The sequence below is a fragment of the Pinus tabuliformis genome, chromosome 1_2 (genome assembly GCF_031772625.1).
Source record: "Pinus tabuliformis cultivar Carrire ecotype Pingquan chromosome 1_2, CPIR1, whole genome shotgun sequence".
In the NCBI taxonomy this organism is placed as follows: domain Eukaryota; kingdom Viridiplantae; phylum Streptophyta; class Pinopsida; order Pinales; family Pinaceae; genus Pinus; species Pinus tabuliformis.
Genome location: NC_142298.1, coordinates 493,663,089 through 493,677,766, shown reverse-complemented (window position 1 = coordinate 493,677,766; position 14,678 = coordinate 493,663,089). Strand labels below are relative to the sequence as shown.

The 14,678-nt window shown below is 42.4% G+C and overlaps 1 pseudogene; it reads left to right on the top strand.

The window, feature by feature from the left end:
- Nucleotides 1-217: 217 nt before the first annotated feature.
- Nucleotides 218-2,990, top strand: LOC149206480 (protein STICHEL-like 3; annotated as a pseudogene).
- The last annotated feature ends 11,688 nt before the right edge of the window (nucleotides 2,991-14,678 follow it).

Sequence of the window (14,678 nt, the reverse complement as noted above, 5' to 3'; positions counted from 1 at the left end):
GGACATTCATAATCGTTTCCTTCGACATAAACTAATGATGATCACCCTTTGCAAGTGCCTCACTTGCTCAGAATGGCAGAGTTAAACGTTTCTAAGAATGGTCACTGTCTTTACATTGAGTAATTTCCATTGGTGATGGCAGAAGCAACATTGTCCAGATCAAGCATTTGAAATTGGATCAACCATTCTATTCATAATCCCTATTGTAGAATTCAAGTATTGTGATTATAGACTCTGGGCTATTTTCAAACTGTCAAGATCAGGTAAACAGATTGAGATTTATGATTATCCCATGCGACATCCAAATGATTGTGTCTATTTGATGAAATGAATTGTTTCTTACAAGTGGAGGAAAATGAAGTCTATTCCATAGCAGATCATGGTATATTTGATACCTGTTACACACTTAAGTCAAATGGATAGAAATGGTGATTTGTAGTTTGTTCTTGGTCCTTCTGTAGCAGTGTGCCTAGCTTTTCATTGTCGTACTTGTAATATTTATCTGTCTTGGTCAGCTTTCCCAAAATGCCTGCCATTTTCCTTATATCCACATGTTTTCATATTGTCCCCGATTTTACTTTGAGATCTCTTAGAGCTGTACTCGTTATAGCACAAGACATTAACGTTGATGACGACGTTAACCTCTAGAGGCAAGTACAAAAGTATCTCTGAGAAGGGTTCAAATATTCAAGATCACTTAAGAAATCATGCACATTTAACTAACTGTATTCATTTGAAGCATCACATTCACATGCAGAAATCAAAAATCATGTTGGATAAGAGCTGTTCAGTGGAGACCTCTCTTATGAAAGATTTGACCATTCTACAAAGGTCACAATCTCTCAGGGACCCTTCTACAAGTCCATCATGGAATTCTCCTATCATAGGATCATTGATGAAGAAGCTAGAAAATGAAGGTGCATTTAAGAAGAAAGATCTTGGAGGTATGAAGCCTATGGGTGGTGATTTTAGGAAAGGGTCGAGAAGTCCTCTAACTGCATCTCCCCTTTCTCAAAGTGACACATCTAGGAAAACAAGAGGTGTAGTAGGAGGAAGCAGTGCGAAAGGTTCTGTGGAAGCTGATAGAAGACAAAGGAGAAGAAGGAAACTGATTGGTTATGGTCATGCAGATAGTAGGATAAGACAGATGGAATTGAAAAGAAATGGGAGGAAGAAGGGTTTGACTCATGAAAATTGGAGAAGTGATTCTGAGCTTGGAAGGAAGCCTAAAGCAAAGGATTTGTGCCAAAAAGATAGGCTGTCAAGTGATGCATTTCATTGTCAAGGGAGAATGGAACCTAATGCAGATTTAATGACATCACCTCCAAGAGGCAGGAACAGGGATACTAAAGGCAATATATCAAATACTTTGGATGGTAAGTTGAAAAACAGAGCAGCAAAAGATCTCAAGGTTCGTTCTCCGCACCTCTTTCAAAATAATGACTGTATAAGGAAAGATAGAATCCATGATGAAGAAGCGGAGACAGGCTCACCAATTGATGATAAGGATTGTTCAACTTCTCACTTTGACTCACATTATCACCCAAATTGTCCCGCAGGGGAACTGGACAGGTAAAAAAAACACAAGTTAAAAGGCATTAAGAGGTGCATTCCCGGAGAAGCAGGAGAGCATTTTGAATATTTATCAGTTTCAGTTGGTTTGAACTCTGGTAGTCGTGGTGGGATTAGTAACAAAGATTTCACAGGTTCACAAAAGGCTGGACCTCAAGCAGGAAGTGGGAAATCAACGGTCATTGATATTCCCAAAAAGGGCTGTGGGATTCCTTGGAATTGGTCCAGAATACACGATAGAGGCAAAATATATTGGATTTGGCAGGTAGGAGCCTCTCATGCGGGCTTTCAGATTCGACCACACGAAAATTGAAGGGCTTGTGTCACAAAGCTATTCCAGTTTTCAAAGGGAGTTTTCTGTTGCATTAGAAACATCTGATCATTCTATTTCTTCTTTAAATTCTGATTCTGAGTCGCTTCCCCTACTAATGGAGCCAGGTGGGTCTCAGGAAAGTGCAGATACAGATACACAAGGAAGAATGCTTTTAGGTGAGCTAGATCTCTATACTGACCATAAAATTCGTCTTAGACAAAATATTGACATGGTTTCTGAAACTAGATTGATCGGCCATTTGGGACATGGACAAGATATTATGGGCAGTGATTGTTTGAGATCTCAAGATAGGTGTAGGAGCATGTCTCAGAAGTATGTTCCAAAGACATTTGGAGAATTGGTTGGGAAAAATTCAGCTGCCCAGGCTCTCATGAATGCTATAGCGAGGGGAAAGATTGCCCCAGTTTATGTGTTCCCTGGTCCTCAAGGGACATGTAAAACATCATGTGGTAGAATATTTTCAGCAGCCATGAACTGCCATTCTCTGGATCTATCACGTCCTTGTGGACTCTGTTGTTCATGTTTAACTCAAAGTCTTGGTCAGAATTCAGATGTAAAAGAAATTGGTGGCATTGGCTCCCGGGCATTTGAGACTTTTCAGATAGCCCTTGACAATGTGGTTACTTATTCTCCATCCTCTCGTTATGGAGTCTTTATAGTCGACAACTGTGATACTTTGGCAAGTGATGACTGGAATAAATTCTTGAAAGTACTTGATGAAATACCTCGGAATATAGTCTTTATTCTCACCACTTCAAATATAGAATGCCTACCCCATACTATTCTATCCAGGTGCCAGAAATTTTTATTTCCCAAATTAAAAGAAATTGATATTGTGAAAAAATTGCAGGCAATTGCATTGCAGGAAGGTCTAGAAATAGATAATGATGCATTAAATCTCATTGCATCAAGGTCAAATGGATCTATGCGTGATGCTGAAATGACACTCGATCAATTGAGTCTTTTGGGGCGAAGAATATCTCTTTCTTTGGTCCATGTTATGTTATCATTTATGAACAGTTCCAAAATAGGGGACATTATTTACAATTTCCTGGCTTGTGTGCCGCATTCTAGGAGGGTTTAGACAGGGTCTACCGTTACAGTTGATCCAAATCGGGCAATGTAGCCATATTGACAGCATAACTTCAATGGTTGATTTACCCTAAAGACATTTCGATCGATTCAATGAAAGAAATCTAACACACTTTAACATACCTAGGGTTGAAGAGGAGCTCTATTTGGGAGGCCTAGCAACATCCCTGGTACCGAAAAATTCAGCGGCGAATTACAGGGACAAAACAAACACAAGAAGTCCTAAATGAAATATTTGAGAAAAAAGATTAAAATGTTTTCATGATAATATAAAATGGGTTAGTCCATTGAACTTGATTGTTTGAGGAATTTTAGTTTCCTGAGCAGGGTGTGATGGCTGAGGACCATTTTACAATTACTTCGCCAATTTGAGGAAGCTACTTATAAATTATATCTCTCCGCCATTTTAAAGTTATCCCCGCCAGTCTAAGTCCAAACTCCAGAGATACAAACAACTCTAAAGACTTATTTCTACCCGGAGGTCCAGTGTATTCTTGGGGTCCTGAAACTATCAGCAGGAAGATAATTATGATCAGCGACTTTTTCATGGAAAGTGTTGCATCCTTCCGAAAAACAGTGATGGATGTGTGACACGAGTAGATGATCTGAGTGTGCTGGATATAGAAGATTGAAGGGCACTTAATTTATTTGTAAGCCTAATTTGATTCTGTTGTATGGTCTTAAAAACGACAACACAAACAGGCATCGCGCTCCCATTGGTGCTGGGTAGATATTGCAATTGGGATTGGGACGTCATCAACGTTATGTCCTGTATTTTTTTTTTAGTCTTGTATTTTGTTTGAAGTCGTAGCCTCATGTAATTACAATGACACAAGTCTTTTAAGCTGCCGGCAGACCGAGAACCCAATCGCGAGCTATGATACCATTCAAATTTACTTTCTATAGACTGTAACAATGACCATCATGGAAGGGATCCACTCAACTGAGGAGCATATGGCAACGTATCAGCAGATGAAATGGGAGAATCAATGAAATATGTATTGTATGATTCAAAATGTAGAATCCCATTAAAACTCGCTGCCTAATAATGTTTCTCACATACTGTCACATTTATAACCAGGTAATACATAGTTACAATAATTTGCCTTCTCAGAGAGCACAACTATTTGGCAACATCACAAATCAATAGTAACACCGAGGCTAGCTTAGATCTTATTGATAACTTAAAACCAGCTAGATTTTCTTCCTTGCATGAAACGAGCTCAGACAGCATTCTATAGCCATTATTTTCATTACATAAACAAGTTCAGAAACACTATATATCCCTTCATTTCATTAAATCGACAACTTGGAAATTGGGTTGCAGCGCACCAAAAATTAGATGCTGTCATGGGTAAAGGGTTGTTAACCACAACGGCTTAACAGCTATAAGGTCGGAGGTTCAAGTCCTCCTTGTAGCGGCATTTGGGTTTTAGTGGGCTTTGGGTCCAGATTTTGAACCAAAGCTCTGATACCATGTGTAGGAGCCTGATTCCTATTATTAGAGCCTCAATTTTGTTATACACTAACAGATCTATTTTCCTGTTAATTTAAAAATAATAAAAGGAGCTTGCTGACCTTTTCACATAGCTTTAAACATTTAACATCTTATCATTTTATCATAAGCAACATAAATAAAGGTGAGCATTCCATTGATATCCACTTAACAAGAGTAGTCCATGGAAAAATACATGTTCCGGCGGTTGATGATGATACCTTTGTCTTATAGCTCCAGCTGAACGCTCGTTTTGACCGACCCAACCAGATTTACCTCCCAGCCAACTAGGAAATAAATTCCTAGCCCAGGAAACCTCCACAGGTTCCCTAGCCCTCCGTGCCCAAGTCCAACCAGATATAGTGTGTCCTCAAGAAGAATGTGCAAAACTAGATAATGATACTTTCCTCCTCTCAAACCCAAGAAGCCTCCACAGGTTTCCAAGGTCTCCCAAAATCATAACAAGGCCAAACAATCACAACCAACCCCCACAATCCTAAGCAAAACTCCATCCCCCCTTTTCTTCCTTCCCCCTTCCCTTTTTATACCCTCTTTCCTCAACCACCTCTCATTAATGTTATTAACTTCTCATCCATCCGTAGTTGACTTCTCTTCTCCCAAGTAAGCTAGGAGTACATTTGGAATTGTGACATGAATATAAAATTGAGAATTTAATGGGAAAGGATCATGTCTTCTCCCAAGTAAATCTGAAAAGTACATTTGGGAATGTGAAGTGTAATTACATGGAGAGTACCATGTCTTCTCCTTAGTAAATGTGAGGGTACATTGGGGAATGTGAAATGAATAAATATATATTGATGATAAGATGGAGAGGACTATGTCTTCTCCCAAGTAAATGTGAGGGTACATTAGGGAATGTGAAATGTACTTACATGGAGAGGACCATGTCTTCTCCTTAGTAAATGTGAGGGTACATTAGGGAATGTGAAATGAATAAATATATATTGATGATAAGATGGAGAGGACTATGTCTTCTCACAAGTAAATGTGAGGGTACATTGGGGAATGTGAAATGAATACATATATTTTGAAATAATGGAAGGAGACCATATCCTACATAATATTCAATTTGAGAAGGTAAGTGGGGAATTTGAATAATGGAAATCATCAATTTATATTAGACCAATATTTCTCAATATTTTCAGATAATGTAAATATTAACAAAATTTGTAGGATAAGGTTTAAGTGGGTCATTACATCACTCAATATGCGTGGATCAAAGAAGCGAAAATAAAATGAAAGATAACTATCATCTATTCCATTTAATATATTTCTACATTATTACCATGATTCAGTTTTATTTAAAATTTTGATTTATGAATATTTAGATTATGGAATTATTGGTTATGCTATGATAGGAATAAAATGGAAATTGGAGGGTTCACTTCATGGAAAAATATACTAATGGGGTATACTTTACGTTTATTTCAATTTGTTTATGATGAATCTATTGAAAAATTTGTCTGCCTATTGTTGGCTTGTTGGGGTCTGACCCAGGTTCAGAGGTGATTTAGCTAAACAAATCCTGGTACTATTGGCCCTTTCGGCAACAGTCCACGGAGAGTGGATAGAGGTCTCACCCGAAGTAGTATGAGAGGGTGCTAGAACCGGGTTTCCACACCTTGGAGATGTCTGATGAGTTCAAGTGGTCCGCGGTTCGACCCTACGTGCACTTCCTCGTAGTTCACAGCCTTAGATGTTGCCTTCGTGCAGCCCTACTCGAGGGCCAAATGCTGTTATTACCCAAGTACTTACTAGTATTCCATTGTTAATTGATTAACTTAGCCTACTGGCATGCTTTAAGTTACACTTAATAATATAAACCATTCGTACAGGTGCGCGGAATAAATAACTAGTATATTTGCAATTTATATCAAACATGCATTAACCCAAGAACAGATACACAAATATGATATCAAACTTCTCTTTATTAATTCCTTTCTCGGTTACAGACTCGACTCTTCGCTACCCACTCACTTGCAGGGGTCTGCGCACTCAGCTGTGGACTACTAGGCCTCTACGCACTCAGCTGCAGAGCCTTATCCTACTCTATGACCCAAAGACACACTTAGTCACTTAGACTCTTCCTCTTGTCTACTTCTTGCTTTACACTTAGAGCCTCACTCTATTTATACAATCCCATGGTCTGTGGACCATGGGTAGGCTGACATTACATTACAAAACTAGGGCCGACAATCCTGTGACTCTATCATACATTTCGCGCTTTGCACTTGTAATTCATGGAGTCTTTACGACAATATCAGGTCAAAACTTGGGCTTTGAGCCCCAAAACATGCCTTGTGGGGATTCCATGCCCAACTGGCCACCAACATAAACATCGTCACTCGCCCTCGAGTCACTCAGCTAGCATGGAGATCTTGGCGCAGAGTCCCTCCAACTGTTCTCGAACTATGTTGATGTCTACAGTGCACTGCGTTGCTACTTGTTGGATCTGTTGCATCTGTTATTATGAGAGATCTATATCTTGGGTGCTTCTCTACATTAATGTGTGCATCCCTTGTATGTGTGTGAGGTTTCCTTCGATTTTTTCTGTGATAATGAAGGCCTGAACGATCCAAGGGTGAACACATGATTTGAGAACTTCCTCCTTGTGTCGCGCTGCGTCCACCTGCTCCTTCGGTGCTTTGGATTGTTGCATCCTCGCAAACCTTTGGGTGAGGACTACTGTCTATGCAGCTCCTTGGACACTGTCGTATAGCTGTTGGATTTCTCGTGCTTCTATCTCCAAGCATTGGATATTGGGGTCCTCCTACAGAGTTTTGAGGACCTTAAGTGCTTGTTCCAACATGCTGGTATAGTCTTGCACAACACCTCCAATTTCCTTCAGCCCCACTGTGATAGCACTAGCATGCTATTCTTTGACTTTTGGGGGAGTCGATGGATGCGCCTTTAACCTCAGCTCGACGATCTGAAGATTCAGCTCTAGCTGAACCTTTGTCATTTCTTCCCTGGCCTCGCAGACTCCTGTTGCTAGCCTGTGGATCCACACCTCTGTTGGTAGATCTGCTGGGATGGCCAACTCCAGGACACTACGGCAAGTGTCACCTACCACTTGCACCAAATATTGATTTTACGACACCAATTCGTCGAGCTGTAAGTTGAGTTGTTCCATGTTAATCTTTTTCTCACTGGGGACTTGGATCTTGCAGCTCTCCCTTGCACAGAACTCTGCCATTATCCCATCCTGTAACAAATATAGTGTCTCACACGGAAGCGTAGCTAGATTAAGGCCAAGGCCTTTCATCATGCTAACCAAAAATATATCGACCTCATTCGATGTCACTAGGGCCCCTTCCGACAACACTATTTTGTTTTCCATCCGTGCGAGCAGCATCTACTCCACTACTGAGGAGCCTACTGTGAGGTGGGTTGAAAGGGTACCCACCTAAGGGGGACGCACCTATAACTCCTGCAATTGCGCTCTGAGGGCCCCCAACACAGTCTGGTGCTCCTGCATAAAATCCTGAAGAGTCTCATTTGTGACATCACACACTGTCTCATCGATGTTATGCTGATCACCCTTGGTTAGGGTGATCAGGTCAATGGCCAATTTCAAGGCCTTGATCTTCTTCTTCAATCCTGTTTGCTCTGTTGTGTGTGGGCACTTCAATTGTGTGGACGTAGTCCCTGTGTCCATGCTCCCTTCTACTGTTTCTGCTTCCTCTGCATCCTGCACCTGTGAGGGCATTGCTTGGCCCTCGCCTGCCTTCACGGTTGATTCCTATGCTATTGTGGCTGCTTCTGCAGCCTTTTTCTACTCGACGACTTTCTGTGCCACTTCCCACACTGCCCGCACCTCAGCTGCTACTATTTCCTTCCACCTTTTATCGGCCAACTGTGTGACACACAACTTGGCATTGTCCTTCTTCTTCTGTGCTACCACCCTCTCAAGTTCTACAAGATCTAGGGCGCGCCATTCCAAAGGCCGTGGCTCTAAGATAGTGAAATTGACATTGTTAATGGCTACAAAAGGTAGCTTTTTCCACTGCTTTGTCGGGTCCTTTCGTGCCCTGGTAAAGATTTTGTGCATGTCTGCTTTAAATTCTACAGAACTCTACAGACTGTTGTACAATGTGGGCAACAAGTGCGACTTTCAGTTGATCCACATTTGGATGTTCATCTCCACGTGCACCCAAAAGATCTTGCTATCACATATCCTTTTCGCATCCTTCGTGGCATAGAGCGAAGTGTACTTTGCGGCCTCTAGTAAATCTCTGTCAATTATGGGGAATTGACTATCATCTGGCAATTCCCCTGCTATGAGCACTATGGATAGCAACAACCATGCATATTGGAAGGTTTTACCCTACTCTTAGTATTCGTGACAATTCTTCAAGAATTCCATGTAAAGGAATTCAACCCAGTTAAACTGGACCCACTCTGTGCACTACTCGTCCATTGTGATCACCAGTGTAGGTACCTTGTTTGTGCGGCACTTTCACATAACTTTGCCTGCCAGGATTTGGGTTGTTACGTATGTCGCTTTGTCCTTGATGCTGGAGATGGCGTAGCCCCTCCCCTTCTTCTCTAGCATGTACTTCATCTCCATGGCCTCCGCGAGGGCCAAATCACTACCCTTCCCTTCCGATATGGTTGTGAGGTCCTTTCCTTTGTATGGTAGCTAGGAAATGCGATGAATTAGATCTGCCATGATGGGCATGGGCTCCTCTAGCCATAGATACCCATCATGCACCAGGTAGAGTAGCTGCCTGATGGTGAAAATGGCTATTAGGGAATGGTGGAAATGCAGCACCCATAGTAGGTTCAGTCGCCCAACCTTTTCCACTCTATGCAGCCACTTTCATAGCTCTAACATTGTCACCAACCCCGCGGTGTTCTGCTTCATGAGGTTGCCAGTCTCCGGGTGAGGGAACTTCTCACAGTCAGTGAGGTTCAAATCTTCAAACTTCATGGTTGGCACATGGCCCAGGTGCGTGCCTTCAAATACAATGCCATCTAGGAGGAGCAAGCTCTGGAGTGAACTCTTGGTTTCATCTAGGTCCTTGAGCACTTTGGCCTTCCCTTTTCGCGGGGGACATATGTGGGAAGTTTTTTCACAGAGTGTGTAGGTTGAATATCCTCCTCCATGCCTTCATCTTCTTCCTCTACAATGATAAGGGCCTACACATCTTCTTCTTCCTCGTTTGTTTCTATCCTGACAGCTTCCCCTTCTCTTCCATCGATAGTTTGCTACACATCGGGTTCCTTGGGGACACGTGTACGGGAGCCATTGCATTTTATCCTTCTTGGGTCTTGGCGTATGCGGTGATTTGGGATCTCTACTACAACCCTAACACCTTATAGAACATCCTCCATAATTAGTGTCTGTGCAGCCTCGCCAGCGGTTACCTCTTTTATTCCCAAACCATTCTTAGTTTCTATCATCATATCTGGGCTGTAATCTATCACTCGTGAATTTAGGGGTTCAATCAACGCTTGGCTCACAATGCTCAGGGCTCTGCTCAATCGCTCAATTCTCAAATGACCAAGTGTTTTTTGCTGGGCATCCCTTTTTGTTTTATAACACTTTTGAAATTTGAATTCAAATGTTCCCCCCAATTTTGGTTCATTAATGTATTTTTGGCGGCAGATTTTCCCAAATCTTGTGCATAATTCGCATCTTAAATGTCCACTGCACGCTCCATTTGGCCTCAAGTCGATCATCCCATCATGAACAGTGACTTCAACAGTCACTTTCTGGACAATCCGTGTGGTAGTGCAACCCCCTGTGCGTGATCATGGACCTTCTAACTCTCTGCTTCTGCACGCATCTCCAACATCGCGCAACTCCCGGGCAAGATAGTTTATAGTCCTACACTCCCTTCCAATTTCCTAGAGTGCTAAGACTGTCCTTCCCTTGGCTAGTCAAGTGGTCGCACCACCCGTGTGTGGCTCCATCTTGTCCTCCATCACGGTTCTCAGAGAATCACCACATTCTATTGTTGTGGTCGGCATCACACACTTCACCATTTGCAATGTGCTACTCTGGTCATTACGCTTGACGATATGCGGTCCAAGCCAAGGTATTAGTCTAACGAATTCATAGCGATAGTTCTCAAAATTTTCAATATGATCGTAAGTACCTTGCCTTACCATCCTAGTTTTTTTGGCAGGAAACTCTTCCTTTATCTTGTCTTCTAGCTTCTAGATCTCTGCATCCATCGAAGCACTTTTCTCTCTTAACCGTACCCTTTCTTTTTCAAGTTCGTAGAGTATAAGGTTTCCCTATTGGATTTCTTCCTCAAGTCTCATGTGTTCCGTTTCCTGCGACTGTGTGATTCCTTCTATCTAGCCTTTGCAAACTGTTGTATCTATGGGTGTTGTCATGCATGGACTAGGCTTTGCATGCTTCGTAGGGACTACAACATCTACTTCATACTTCAACGTCAGAAGTGTCCGTGTGGTTAGGTTTTTGCACATGGTCCTATAAGCCCATAGAACCAGTGGTATGCATAGGTCCCAGTGAGTGCGTCTCACCTGGTGGACCGTGTTCAGTACTTCACATACTTTTTCAAAGGCTTCTATGTGGATAATCTGTGGCGTGCTTGGTATTATCATACTTTGTCATTCACACCATCGTCTTGCCTTCTCCTGCTTAATGGTCCCATTTCCTATTGCCAGGACGATGTGTGTTCATGCAGGTTGCGTACCATATGCTTGTACGCATCTGGAGAGGTGGGCGTGCAAAATTTTTTGTCTGTCATACCTGGCTTTCATCTGCAACTGAGACTTTCCAAAATGTATGCACATCATTCTTTTGCAATTGTGCCAATTCTCAAAACTTCTTTGATGCATACCCCACCATCTTGCGGGCGTAGTGCTTAGTGCCCACTTCGGAGCATTGAACCGTTATTGTTCTGGTACTTCCTTTTCAATTTTTTTCATGAAATCATTCACTTTTCTCAACCCATCATACATAGGCAGATCTCTTACCTCTTTTGTCATGTAGCACAATGACCTTATCATCATGTTGTAGCTGAGTGTGGTTACCTCATGTAACCGATTCTTCCATCATTCTATTTCCTCATCCGAATCTAAGGTGCAGGAGCTTTCACGCTCCCATGAAATCTTTCCATCCACTATTGGATTCACCTAATCCTACTCCTGCATGGTTATCTTGTAGATATAGTCTAGATCGTCGTCACTGTCCCAGTCGCACACTGGCTCTGTGTAGCACGATCCTTTCATAGGGTCTAAAGGTACCACTAAACGTACTCGAAAATCGTCTTGCACTTCTTTAGATTTATCACTCCATTCATGTCAGTGGCCCAATCTATTACTAGTAGCATGGGATAGGGATTGTTGTCATCAACAATCTCTATCACTTTGAAATCTGCAAGCAAGCTCACACCTTTCATATCTACCGTGATTCCTTGCAATCTTCCCATGGGTAGGATCTTTTGCTAGTTCACCATTCACAGTTGGATTAGTGACCATTGCAGTGCATGCATTCCCATGTGCTCCCATGTATCCTTTGTTAGGATGTTCACATCTGATCCTAGATCCAAAGTCAATTGATCCATTTCATATTCCCTGATTTGCGCAGTCAATCTCATCTCCCTTCCTGTTCGCATTGTGTGCTTCCTAAGCTTTTGGACTACACATAGTTCTCTTGACCCAGCACATCTAGTGATGAGTTCTTGCATTCCATTCACAGTCTTGCTTTTGCGCAAAAGCTTCATGGACGTCTCTAGAAAGGTAATGAGCATTAATGGGTCCATTTCTGGTTCCAATTTGTCTTTACTACATGAAGTGGAGGACTCCATGAAGCTCTTCTTAGCTTCCACAAATGTCTCCTTCGCACGCTCCAAATCGAAGTCTGGTTCCTTTGTTGGAACCTTGCAAATCCAGGTACTCTCTTCGGGCTACTTATCCTTGTCATCTCCTGTCGTGATACTGCTTCGGAGCACGATGTTTACATTTGGGCCCTCCTCGCATGGCTCAGACCTCATCATTTGCAAGTTTTGAGTCGGGGGAGGTTGGAGTGTTCCTTTATCACACAACCTCGCTATCAGTGTGGGGCAATCCTTTGCCTCATGATCAAATTGGGTATAATATAAACATGATGCTCTCATCGTATTTGTACAATCGCGGGCATAATGCGCTGGCCCTCCATAATTGTAATAAATCAATTGTCCGCATCCCCTTCCTAGTCTCATTCCACCTCAACCATGTCCGCGCCCTTGAAATCTAGTGCACGCCATCCCTACATTTTGGTCAAGGGCTTGAATTTCAGTCTGAACTCTATAGGTAGGAGTTTGATCCATCATTAGTTCATAATTTCTACAAGTACGCTCATCGTGGCCTACTAACCTGTAGAAATTACAGAATATCTGATGGGATGTCTGCGTATACTTCTATAATAGGTAGCAGTTATCTGTAGCATGCTTCCCTCCTATCTCACAAATCGCGCACCATAATGCAGGTGCCATGCTTGGTCTTGGTTGTGCCTCTAGTCTAAATGGAATTGGCCCTCCTCCTACCAAGTAGTTCGCAAAGACTGGAAAATGGTCCTTGTCATGTCCCTGACCTTTGCACTTGATGCACCATACCTCCTCACGCACCTCTGGGCGAGTTGTCCTATCTTGTTTCAAGATCTACATCTCAAGGCACAAATTTTTCAACTGCACATGGATTTTTTGGACTCCCAGGTTAGGATCTTGTATTGGGGTCTCATGTAGTCTCATTGGAATCTCCAAATCTTCAGCCTGAGTGGATAACTTCTGCTGTGAAAGTGTAGTCCTTAGATGCAATGTTAGTGACGCTACAAACCATGCGCAGTGTTGTCCATCCATCAAGGTCATGTTGGCTTCATGAATCATACCCTTTAGTCTTTGATCCATCTCCTAGGGGGTATTGCTTGGAAGCATCGCGATTTCCTTAAACCCAATAATCGACTATGTCTTTGATTTTGGCGTGCTAAATTCCATATTTAGCGCAACTTGGATATCAATGATCCTTTTTTTTGGATTGTCATTCGAATACTTAATGTACCACATTAGTGCACGATCTTGAAACGCACTTATGAGTGTTTCCTTCTTTATATTTTCATCTGTGACTCCTTGTGCTTCCCATATAGCCTTTACCAAGAACCAAAATTGGTCCGGATCGTCATTCCCTACTCGTTTGAACACCGACAACTTTATTGTGCTCGCCATATTAAACTCTAGTGGTAGCGGAGGTGGTGTGGGCAGAGATGGGGGCGAATATGGTGAGACTAGTGGTGGTGTAGGTGAGGGTGGTATGCACGAAATTCGCTACCTTATCAAACTGATTGCACTTCTTGGTGAAACTTTCATGAGCTCTTCCTCACTTTCTCACAGAGGTGAAACCAAGGGACTAGTTTCTATCTTTGTGCTACCTTCGTTTCTATAGATCCTCCCACTTTGCATAGCCCCAAACATCAATTTATTCGTATAACCCACTTTTCACATAGTAGCATATTAATCCAAGTGTTCAAAGATTTAACATACTTACCTTGCGGTCCTTTGAGGAAGCGTCATTCCACCTCGCTGTAGCTGACTGAAGTATCTACCACAAACTTGATGATAAAACCTCTGATAATTCGATCAAGCTAATGGTCCACAACGTGCACGATCTTATCCTCTGATGCTTCTAGTCTGCGCACCAACTCTAGAGTCCACACAATAGGCTTGTCGAGCCTACACCTTCCTTGACCATCTACTAACTTAACGATCAACTCGTACAACTCAGAGGGGAAGGATGCAAAGAAAATTTCATGGATTTTTGTATATAAGTAGTGCTCTAACCACTCTTCCTTCGATACTCTCAGATTCCTGTCTTCCTATGCCACGAACTTGTGAATCTTTATGTACAACCACTCTTTAATTTCCTTCTTTGTCGCATTCTAGTGACACAGCATCATACATCTCTTATGCAGATCTCGGTCCCGGCAACAGAACCACTTGTTCGCTTGTCAGGGCCTGACCCAGGTTCAGAGGTGATTTAGCCAAACAAATCCTAGTACTAGTGGCCCTTTTAGCAATATTCCACAGAGCGCGGACTGAGGTCTCACCCAAAGTAGTATGGGAGGGTGCTAGAACTAGGTTTTTGCACCTTGGAGATGCCTGATGAGTTCAAGTGATCCGCGGTTCGACCCTACGCGCACATCCCCGTACCTCG